The sequence below is a fragment of the Amblyomma maculatum genome, chromosome 4 (assembly GCF_055883805.1).
Source record: "Amblyomma maculatum isolate TAMU_Amacu chromosome 4, ASM5588380v1, whole genome shotgun sequence".
NCBI lineage: Eukaryota > Metazoa > Arthropoda > Arachnida > Ixodida > Ixodidae > Amblyomma > Amblyomma maculatum.
The window spans coordinates 185,705,376-185,717,096 of record NC_139347.1 but is presented as its reverse complement, the minus strand read 5'-3'; positions in this window follow the sequence as shown (position 1 = coordinate 185,717,096).

The following is an 11,721-nucleotide window of genomic DNA, read 5'->3' as shown; positions in this document are numbered from 1 at the left end:
CGCGCAAACACTTCGCGCGACACGTGCCACTATTGCGCTCGCGTGAGGTGTCGTGTACATGGAGCTCAGCTTTTACTCGTTCGTTCTAGACGAACGTATAAATTTTAACTGAAATTTTACTGAGGACTGTTGCAGCTTGAGATGGGCAGGCCAAGAATGCGGATTTGCCCATTTTAGGAGGTAATGATGTTGCCTCCGATGTGAAGATGGATCTGCATATTGGGGTTGGTTTTATGTTTTCCGTCGATAATAATCAGTTCTGTTTTATGTGGAGCGAGTTCGAGGCCAATTTTGGTTACTTTATCTTCAAGACAAAGAAGGGCCGCCTGAAGTTCAGTCTGCATCGAATATTTGCTTGAGTAATCCGCTGCCTCAGTCCAGATAGTAATATCATCGGCATATATAGCGAATCTTGAGCTTGTGCCGAGTTCCAGATTGTCGGCGACGCGTGCCATGGCCAAGTTGAACAACATGGGTCCAAGAATGGAGCCATGAGGTATACCCCTATCCAAGTAATAGGTTTTGGGTGCCCATCCCGGAGCTTTGCCATGTAGCTGAATGGGTCTTGATGTCAAAAAATTGCGGATCCAGATTTGGGCATGCGTACTGGTGAGTTCCTCCAAGATAACCTCATGGCGAACATTGTCAAAGGCTTTGTGTATATCGACCAGCACTGCTGCACACTATTCGTCGCCTGTCCAACCGGCACGGCGGTGCGCGGCAACATGCCTGCCGTGCACTGGCCCGATCAGCGGCGGTAGGAAAAATCCTCTATGGCACACCCGTCCTCCCACTGTCGAAGACTACCTTCGCTAAGGTCTAACGCATCCTTCGCTCAACATTATGCACTATTACTGCACTATTATTATGCACTACACTGATATGACTGACATATACACCAACGCTTCGATTACTCGGTATGCGATGACAACTATTCTCTTTCAGGCGCTTATGCCTGCCACCTACCCTAAGATACACCTCTTAATGCTAAACTCTTCGCGATTTAGGGAGCTTTGTCAGAAGTGCCTTGCGCCGGAACTCATTCAGTACGTATTCTTACTGATTCCTATGAAGCCTACAAGGAAATGGCTACTCCGGGTTCGCAAGATGCAACTGCTACGGCCATACAGCACCTCCTTCAACGCCACCAACTCACGACCAGAACTGTCGTTATTCAGTGGATCCCAGGTTACTCGGTCAAATCAGGGGGCAATGCGGCGGCATACTCCGCGGCTGCCTTGGCAGGTGGGATGTCCACATTTACTTCACTACCCCCCTTGCTTCATCTTTACTCGACCTTGGGCGGCAAACACACTTCTTCTCTTGCCCTTATGTACTATACACGGACCAGTCTTCGTAGCCTCAGTCAGCATCGGATGCAAGTGGCCACACCAGATCCACCTCAAGACGTCTTCTTGAATAAGCTTCTCACCCATGCGGCTTACACGCCATGTATTATGGCCTGTTGGCGTCAGTATGCAGAGGAAATGATTACGTGCCCCAACTGTACGACTCTAACGCGCGGCGGCATATCTCATCTACTCTCAGTTCACCTCGATCAGTTATTAATTCTAAATCTTCTTCGAATTATGTGACATATCGTGCACACCAAGGAAGCGTGCTTGGTCCTTTGCTTTTTCTAATTTACAATAATGATTTACCTGCCTGTTGTGGCCGGCCAAAGCCGCCCAGAAATTCAGCCGGACGCCAAACTTCTCCGGCGAACACCTCCTTCACAAATTCCGGATACTTCTTTGCAATGCACCGGTGCACTGGAGGCGAGCCGTGCCAAGGGGAGATGAGCGACGTGTTTGAACATGAGCTGAGCATCCAGACAGCTCGGCGCCGTGGCCCTGGCGGTGGACCCCTTTTCGCCCCGCGGCATATTTGAAGCAAGAGCGCAACGAGCTCTCCCATTGGCCCTGCGAAAGTGCTGCCGTCGGATTGGACCATTTGAGCGTCAACGGTTTCTCGGCTTACGGAGCCTCAAGTGCTTCCGTTCGGGACACCGAGTATGAGTTCGTCACTAGCGTCCATCGGGAGCAGTTCGCCTCCTGAGAGAGCGGACGCGACGGAATCTCTACGGCCGTCGATGCGCGAGTACAGTCGCGTATGGCTATGTTAGCTTTCGGCCCCAGAGCCGATCGCGTTGTCTAAATGCCTGTAAATAGTGTATAAAGCCTTTTCGTCATCTCACCAGCGCTGACTCGGATTCATCGCTACCGCCCAGGGAGCTGACAGCCCTCGTTCACGAAACGGGTGACGAGCGCTACGCAACCAATTCCTTGGCACAAACCTGTTGACGGTGGCATATTGTGTGATAACTCCACCGGCACAACACTATGTAACATCTAGAGTTCGTCTTTTCTCAGGTGACTGCGTAATTTACCGTAAAATTATTAACCAATTCCTACAATCTTATCTGAACGCAGTAAGCTCATGGTGCTCATCCTGGTTAATGATGCTAAATGTTTCTAAAACAAAACAGATATCTTTCACTCGTCGTACAGCTTGAATTTCAACCACTTACACTCAATGACAATGCTGTAAAACGAAGAAACACTTACAAATACCTTGGCGTGCACCTTCAATTTGATCTAACATGGCATCACCATACTGACCTCACCTTAGCAGCTGCTAAGCGTTCACTTGCTCTTCTTAAACGTACTCTCAAACACGCTCCTATCCACGTTAAAAACCTTTCTTATATAACTCTAATACGCCCTAAAATTGAATATGCCACGGATATTTGGGACCCTAATCAAGCCTATGTTATCGCCAACATCGTATCCTTGCAGAACCGTGCTGTGCGTTTTATTCTTTCAGACTACTCATCTTTCACAACCGTCAGTGCATTAAAACAACGTGCTGAACTGGAATACTTATCATGTCGTCGTAAACACACTCGGTTAACACTACTTTATAAGCTTTACCACCATCCACTACTGCGCAGTGGTTTGTTTCAGTCACCTGATGTCATATTTCCACGGCTTGATCATGCCTTCAAAGTTAAGTGCACAAAGTGCCATTTATCATCTTATGCTCATTCATTCATTCCTCGCACTATCATTTAATGGAATAACTTGCTATCGCACATTGCCACAGAAGCTGACAAAAATTCCAAGAGCTACTTCGCTGTGACGGAAATGTGTAGAATATTTTGCTGTTGTTTTTCTTTATCTCTATTGATGTTATACCTACTATTTAATTTGTGTTTTTTGTTGTAATTGTTGATAATTTCATCTTGTTTATAACAATTGTATCACCCCCCCCCCCCCTATGTAATACCCTCCTTTGGAGGGCCTGTAGGGGTAACGTGAATAAATAAATAAATACTCTGGGATTGCCCTTCTTTTTCTACTGGACCCTACCGCCTGAACTATCGTTCCCTTCTAGACACTGATGCTAACACATAGAGGATATTTGCCAAGTATGGCGCCCTTAGTGGCCTGGTCAGAGCAATATGATTTAAGTGACAACCTGTGCAAATAATGAAGATTCTGCCTACTCTGCTCTACCATCCATGGCCATGAGCCTTCCTATTCAATAAAGGACGTTCAATCAATCAATCAATCAATCAATCAATCAATCACTCAATGAACTGAAATTATAGCTCGTGAACTGAAGGCCAGCGTCTTGTACACCTGCAGTTGAAGATTGGGCAAGACACAGTGGCGCATTGTTAGGGCGTCGTCGTTCCGCGTACGCGTAGCTGGGAAGACAAGCAGGGGGAGCTTGAAGGTTCATTGTACATTGTAATCCATCTCGTGTCCACTGCGGCTCTCACATTCTCAGTTCCAGCTCGCCTTCTCTTCTGCTCCTGCCCTCTAATTCGCGGCCGGAGTCTATCGAGTTGTTTTTATCTTTTTCTTTGATGTCTTCTCGGTATTGGCAGTTTGAACAGCAGCATGAAAGACCTCGCAATAAGGAAGGGAAAAAACGAAGCAGAAGGCGCTAATTTTTGCACTTTTGTTATGCAAGAAGCTTACCAACGATCAAAGCTGAAACATTTCTGAGCAGGTGTCAAACTAATCAGGATACCAAGAAACCAGTTTCTAGAAGAACTTTATTGCACAGGTTGATGGAGCGCAGTTTTTGTATCACGGCAAGCAAGCACAAAACAATAACGGTCGAAGGGCAGGTGGTGGCAGGGATCATGAACGCCGATGCGTCGCACTCCACCATGTTGGCTCTGTGAAACTAGGGCTGGCTATGCCTTCGCAGACCAGTGGCGCCAGGGAAGCAGCACAAAGCGTTCCGTGAACTAGCTGGCATCTTCACGGTCTTCAGAGGCAGTCTGTGCAGCAATATTTTCCAGAAAACGTCGGTAACCCAGTGTCTTCTATGACGGTAAGCCCGCGCGAAAAAAAAAATTTACGATATACGTAGCAAGGGGTACATACTTTCCCTGGCTGAGCTTGTTGTGGTCATTTATGTTTGGCAATGAGAGATATTGGGTATACACATCTTTTATTCATTTTGTTTGATACAGACGAAGACTGCCCGATGATCTGTGAACTGGCATGCAGCGGTATCAATTTTCTCTATACAGTATTTTGATTTAGCAGTCTTCATACGCAAAGTCTCATACATTGGATTACTCACCGGTGTGGAGACACAGTCTCTCGCACACCCTACACGTGTCCAGACGGATTGTTCACAGTCTGCTTCAAATTCCCTGGTAGCGGATGCACGTTTGGAAACCCGAATGGAGTGATCCGTTACGACGTGCCTTCAGATCCTCTTCTGTTGGTTCCCGTTGACTGAACTCTTCTACTCATCTCGGTGGTTATACTCCGTCTATTATGTTCGGCAGTCTGTAATCACCGTTTGGCAAGTCGTTCGTCTTTATGTTTCGGCGTCTCCGGCGCTCTCTTCACCTTCTTACGCCCATTCTCTCTTTGCTGCCGCTATGCGCCGCTATTTACGCTCTGCCGGCGGCTGCCTTTCGAAGTAGGCGAAACGGAGAGACGCCCGTGTGCTGGGCGGTGACAGTGCACATTAAAGATCCCCAGGTGGTCGAAATTGCTTCATAACCTTCCATTACCGTTTCCGGTTTTCTCTTTTCATTGCATCTCCCACCTTCCTCCCTATCATTACAGCAGAGTTCAGGTGCCCAGGGAGCAAGTGTGACAGACACTGCGCCTTTACTTTCCTGTGAACCAATTTATTATTATTATTATTATTGTTATCATCATCATCATCATCATCATTATTATTATTATTATTATTATTATTATTATTATTATTATTATTATTATTATTATTATTATTATTATTATTATTATTATTGTTATTATTATTATTATTATTATTTTCTAAACATTACTACGCTATGTTCACAGATTTCTGTCTGCGGAATGTGTCCACAAAACCGTGTCCGCAGCAGTTGTGAGTAATTGAGAAGTTGGTTTGGTTAGTTTTGTGAGGTTTAACGTCCCAAAGCGACTCAGGCTATGAGAGACGTCGTAGTAAAAGACTCCGGAAATTTCAACCACCCGGGGTTCTTTAACGTGCACTGACATCACACAGCACAGCGCCTTGCTTCTCGCCTCCATCTAAAAGTGGCCGCCGAGGCCGGGATTCGATCCCGCATCCTTGAGAACAGTAGTCGAGCACCGTAACCACTGCGCCACCCCGGCGGGGCAGTAATAGAGAAGTGGTAGAGTTTAATGAGTGGTGGCAATCGATACAGGGTGACGTAAGGTTGAATCCAAAAATAATTAGGCGAAGTTATTTAATTGGTATAACAGGTTCACAGGAAAGGAAGGTGCAGTATCTGTCATACTTGTTCTATGAACACCTGAACCAAGCCGTATGGGAAGGGAGGAAGATGGGAGTGAAAGTCGAAAGAGAGAAAGGGGTGCCGTAGTGGATTTTACGTCAAGAATGTGACGTCACGCAACCGGAGGTACAGTCGAAAAAGGGCAAAAGAAGGAACTGGCACATAATTTGAAAGTATCGAAGACTAAAATTGGTAAACAAGAAGTGAATTAAGCAACTAGAAGCAATCACCAGCAGCATCCGTGGTTCAGCATTACTCCAATGCAGATTCTGCAGTGCTCTTTATTATTATTATTATTATTATTATTATTATTATTATTATTATTATTATTATTATTATTATTATTATTATTATTATTATTATTATTATTATTATTATTATTATTATTATTATTATTATTATTATTATTATTATTATAATTATTATTATTGTTGTTGTTGTTGTTGAGTTCTGCACCTTGACTTCTCCGCTTGTCAAGACGTTCTTTTTGTTCGGGCGTCTATGCTGCGTCGGCAGTGAAGTCGGCCGTAGGTCGGCGGACTCACTCATGAGTCGACTCACTCGGGCTCAGTCAGACTCACACTCAGATCATGATCTGAGTCGTGAGTGAGTCCGGACTCACATTCAGATCATGATCTGAGTCGTGAGTGAGTCCGGACTCATATTCAGATCATCATCTGAGTCGTGAATGAGCCTGGACTCACACTCAGATCATGATCTGATTAGTGAGGTAGTCCGGACTCACACTCAGATCGTGATCTTAGCCGTCGGTCCGGACACTCAAATTGTGATCTGAGTTTGAGTGAGTCCGGACTCACATTCAGATCATGATCTGTGTCGTGAGTGATTCCGGACTCACATTCAGATTATGATCACCGTCTTGCCGAGTCTGACCTAGAAAGTTCCTATGAAATCAAATGAATTCTTGCTAAGAGGTTGAAGAATCATGATCTGAAGTGATTCAGTGAGTAATGGGCACAGGTCGCTAATTAGATCCTAGTGGACTCGAATTGCCTGTGTAATTCTAATAATGAATAAGCTTCTTGGTGAGCTGATGATGTAGAGCCATTTCGTTGTTTTCTGTTACGCAATTATTTTTAACTGTGGCGACTCTGCAGGTTAATCGTACTTTTCTTCTCCTTAGTGTGTTGTATTGTGGTGGCTATATAGTTCTTTCTTTGCTGTTTATTTACTCCGGAATATCTCGCAAATGATTTCACGGTTTAGGTGCACAGCAATGCAACGAGCCAGGCTAGCCGAGCATAACTAATAATATCAGGCTAAGTTCGAAGAGACCATTGTGTTAACACGTTTTTAATGTTCTTTCTTATTGCGAAAGAATTCACAGGCTCACCACCACCGACCAAGAATGTTGTCCGATGTTTCTTTTTGTGTGCCATTGCTCCAATTGGGTAGGCTGTTTGAGGAGGTCACAAATGCGTGGCTACGTACGCGTGTAATTTAAACGCATTCCGGTATAGCTGAAATTTTGCTTCGGTCGATTTGGTCCAAAACCTGTCCAACATAATTCGCCTACGGAGACCAGGATGCTGGACTCCATGCCCGCCTTATATTTTGCCCACCCACCGCCGAAATTTGACCTCGACTGATTTGGGCAAAATCTCTCCAATTTAATATGACTATGGCGAACAAGACTATGGCAAACCGGGGCCACCCTCAAATTGGTCCCCTCACCCCAGTAGATTGACCTGAGCCGATTTCGGACCAAAATGAACGGACAACATAATTCGAGTACGGCGAACACGATGGTGACCTCCAATATTTGGTTTGGGTCACACACGGTTTACCAACCCTCGAAACTTCATTTTGGCCAAGTTACATGAAAAGCGATCAGTTCCTAATTGCTTTGGCCATCCACGGCACTATGGTTACCTATAAGTTGGATGACCATTTCCAGAATTTGGCCCAAGCCGCCTTCGAAGTATCACCTTTATAATTTGTATCCAATCTTAATAGACTGTGCCCGACAAGACGGCAACCACCAAAGCGGCCATAGCCATATCAAAAATTTTGCCCGTTCTATAGCCAAAAAGACAAAGCTTTCGTACTATATTCAGCTCAAAAGAGATAATCCCTACCATATTTTTTCATTTTCCTGTAACCTTTCAATTCATTCATTACTGAAGAAAACAGTCTAATCTGTAATGTTACACTTTTTTTTTCTATTTTTTTCCCTCGTGTTTCTCAGCACTGCCTTACGCCTACATATACAAGCTTTAGGACCGTCGCTCGTTTCTTGTCGAGAGTTGAAATGAGTGAGTACACGATGAGTCTGAGTTCATATAAGTCGCGAGTTGAAGTGAGTGAGTGTAGATAAGTTGCGAGTCAAAAATGAGTGAGTCGAGATGAGTGAGTGAGCCCAGATTAGTTATGAGTCTGAGTGTGCCCCAGTGAATCGTCATCATGCGTGAGTTTGTGTTTAAGAGTCTGAGTGAGCCCGAGTGACTCGCCAGCTTGGGTGAGTTTGAGTTCACGAGTGTGAGTGAGTCCGGGCCTTGTGAGTCTGAGTGAGAATGAGCCCGCAGATGGACCAAATTTTCTGAGTGAGCCTGAGTGAGCACACGTGATTTTGCGGACCTGTGGAGTCGGCACGTGGCCGCGGCAACGGCGAGCTCTGATGTCATGCGCAGCGCACCTGTTGCTCCTCTCTGGTTTCCGCGCATGCGCACAGTGACCTGGTTTACACACGACGAAATGCGCTGCTGGCTAGCGTAGTGTGATCCTCGCTACAAAACGCAAGCAGATGCGACAAACGAGCCAGCAGCGATGATGGCATTGTAACCTGCTAGCTCGGTGAAGAGTGACCTGCCGCCAGCCGGCGGCCGAGTGCCTAGACGCTGAAGAAGGAGTTTTTAAAACCCTTTAAGGTATCGAGGAGTATTCATTCTGGCAATAAACTCCTGTTTGTAGAAGGAGCATAATCATCCAAGACTCAATTTCACTTCTTAATTTTGTCACAGTAGTAAAAAAGGTGGTGTCCTCAACTTCTTACAAGGAATTTCATAATATCGAAGTAACGAGTATAAAAGGCGACGTCAGCCATTTATTCTCCTATTTGGGCTTGTTTATGTTAAAAGGGTGGCAACCCAAAATTTGGTGCTGCCTATGACATCGTTTTATTGCATTTTTAAGAGCTACTTGGAATCAGGAGGCGCCGCAACGTATAAGGCAATGCAGGCCCACTGAGTATAATCAGTTATTTTCGTGCCTTTAATTCTTTACCTCCATGATTACGACAGCGACAAAGAACGCTAGCAAAACCTACACTGCGGTCAAAAGAAAGACTCGACACAATTATTACCGCAATAGCATTAGTGATCTCTTTCGAAGAGAAATGTGGCGTTGACGCCGCGTCGAGAAGATGCTGATTGGGAGAGGGGGACTTGACGTCAGAGCCAACGAATTTAACACAATAGAATAATTTGTCGCTCAAGTGCTGGAATAAAATGTATGTCCCCTATGTCGCTATCTGGACACGCTGCCTCTACGCCAACAAGGAAGCTGTCGCACAACACTCTTAAAGGCCCACTGTCCACCTTCCGGTCGGAAATATTTTCTGCACCGATGACTGTGAGACTTCGCCCCTAGAACGCAAGGCCGCAAAATGTTTTTGAAAAGAGCAACTAATAACGCAGTTACAGCCATCGCAATCACCCGATTCTGTCATGCTTGTCTCCTTCCGTTCCCTCGCAAAGGTTTTTCACTCTCCTGCCCAAGGTCGTCTAGCCTCCGCAAGACAAATTCCCCTTCCTCCTCCGCGTTTGGCGGGTGGTGGGGCGTGGCACTCCGCGAGCGCGAAAAAAAAAAGAAAAAAAAAAAACGGCCGAGGGAGCGCGCGCCTCTGGATTCAGTCTGGCCGTGGCGAGGGAAAAGCGCGCAGCGAGCTGCAGACACCCATTCTTCTCCCGTCAGTCAGCGAGACGGACCAATGGACATCGTTCGCGGTAGGTACGTGATTACTGTGGCCCGTCGGGCCAGCGCAGGAAACGGGGAAGCTGGCTTCCCAAAGGGGAGCATGAGAGCGCTTTGATTTGTATTTTCGATGCTTTGGAGCGCGCGTGTGACTGTAGCATTTTGCACAGACTATCTCCGGTACCTGATCGAAACACTGGGCTCCTTTGCTTAAAAGGGCCTTCCCTGGACAGTGGCCAAGTACTCACCGCATGAGGCGGAGATCCGCCATGACGGGAAGCCACTCGCCGCTCGATAGGCAGCAGGTTGCGAAGCAACAAATCGCATAAGGCTTTGACACTGTATGTAACTTCCGCTATACATTTTTTTTAGAAACTTTGATCTTTTTTTATTCGAGAAGTTTGCCATAAGGAATTTGCTTTCCTAGTGCCGTTTAAGTGAGGAACCTGCAGCTACTCGCTTCATCTTAGCCAAGGAGCAGGGTTGGGAGTCTAGTGCAGTTCGCCGTTTGCGACACAATGTGCTTGCCGCTATTGTATTTGTATTATACATGCCGTCATTGCACTCGCCGCCGCTACGATGGCGAACGACGGCTGTCGTGACGCGTGTCTTTATCTTTCTTTTTACCTCATCTCTTAACTCTCTGCCTGCAAGAGTCAATGGTGGTGGCTTAGCTACAGAGACAGTTTGCTGGGCCGTGCATTTTTTTTTACTTCTTCCTAGAGTCGCAACAACATCTGACCCATACATATGAGCGCGTCGAGTTCTGTAAAATTTGGCAGGTTAATAACGGATACAAAAGGCTATTGTGGGTAGGTTTTGGGGATTAATAAAAAAAGGAGGGATAGAAAGTCACTTTTTAAAGTTGTGCATCGCATAGTGTAGTTTCACATCACTGCACCGTGTCCCTTAAACGCCAGATATTTTTCAACGCTTCCTGTTTAGCCTTAAAACATGACGCTAGCATATTTATACTCCCCTTGACCAAACGGCGAGACGGCCGAAACAGAGCAACACTTTAAACATTCTGTCACCGAGCTTCGTTTATTCGCACGGGTAATTGTTGTGCTCTCGGATAATTGCACATACACACAAGGGACAATGGCCACAGTGTCTGAAATGGTATTATATTGCGTAACGAGATAAAAAAGTATATTGTAATATGATAGACAAAAAGCCCTACTGAACAATAGGAAACAAATCAATAACTTCGACTCAATGTGAAACAAATGGTAGAGACCAGAATCGGCGCACCTAGCAGGAAATTCGTTCAGAGGGATTAACAAAATTATGAACCGCAGGGAACGATCCGTGCCCCTGTAATGCCTAGCTGCAGAGTAGCTTGAAATGAAAGAAATTTGAAATAGTCAAATATATAACTATTTGGTTATAAGGAATTTCAAGGAAAACTTTACTGAAGGACGCGAAACAGTGAAAGTAGAGGGAAAAATGATCCAGTGACTCGGGTTCACTGCAGAATGAATACATGGCTGCGGGCGAGGAGCGAGGCTTGGGGGGGGGGGAGGGGGGGGGGAATAAAAGAGAGTAGTCCTACACCTGACTTTTGTTAGAGATAGCTCGCACTGATGTTTCAGGCTCTGCCCTAGGGTCTGGTATACTGCAAATATATAATACCAGCGGAAACGATACGCGTTGGAGTCGTCGCGCGACGAATCGCTAGGGAAAGTGGCCTCATGCGGTTATCGCTTTAAATAAACTTAAGTATACTCATTTTTTGTCACAACTTGAAGGTACATGCATTTTTAGGCAGTAGTGAGATCGACAAGAATTCGAGCTTGATTTTTAAGTTCTTAATATTTTTGACCAATTGATCCTTGCAGGCACGCGCCAGTCTCTTGACTGCGAAAAAGAAAAGAGCGAAGAAGAATGCCGCATGTTTAGTCAAGACCGTGGTTTCTTATAACCAGAGCCCAGTAAACTGGATAAACTACAAATTTTGTTCGGCGTCATTTAAAAGAGCCATAGCGTAGGCAAAGGACAAG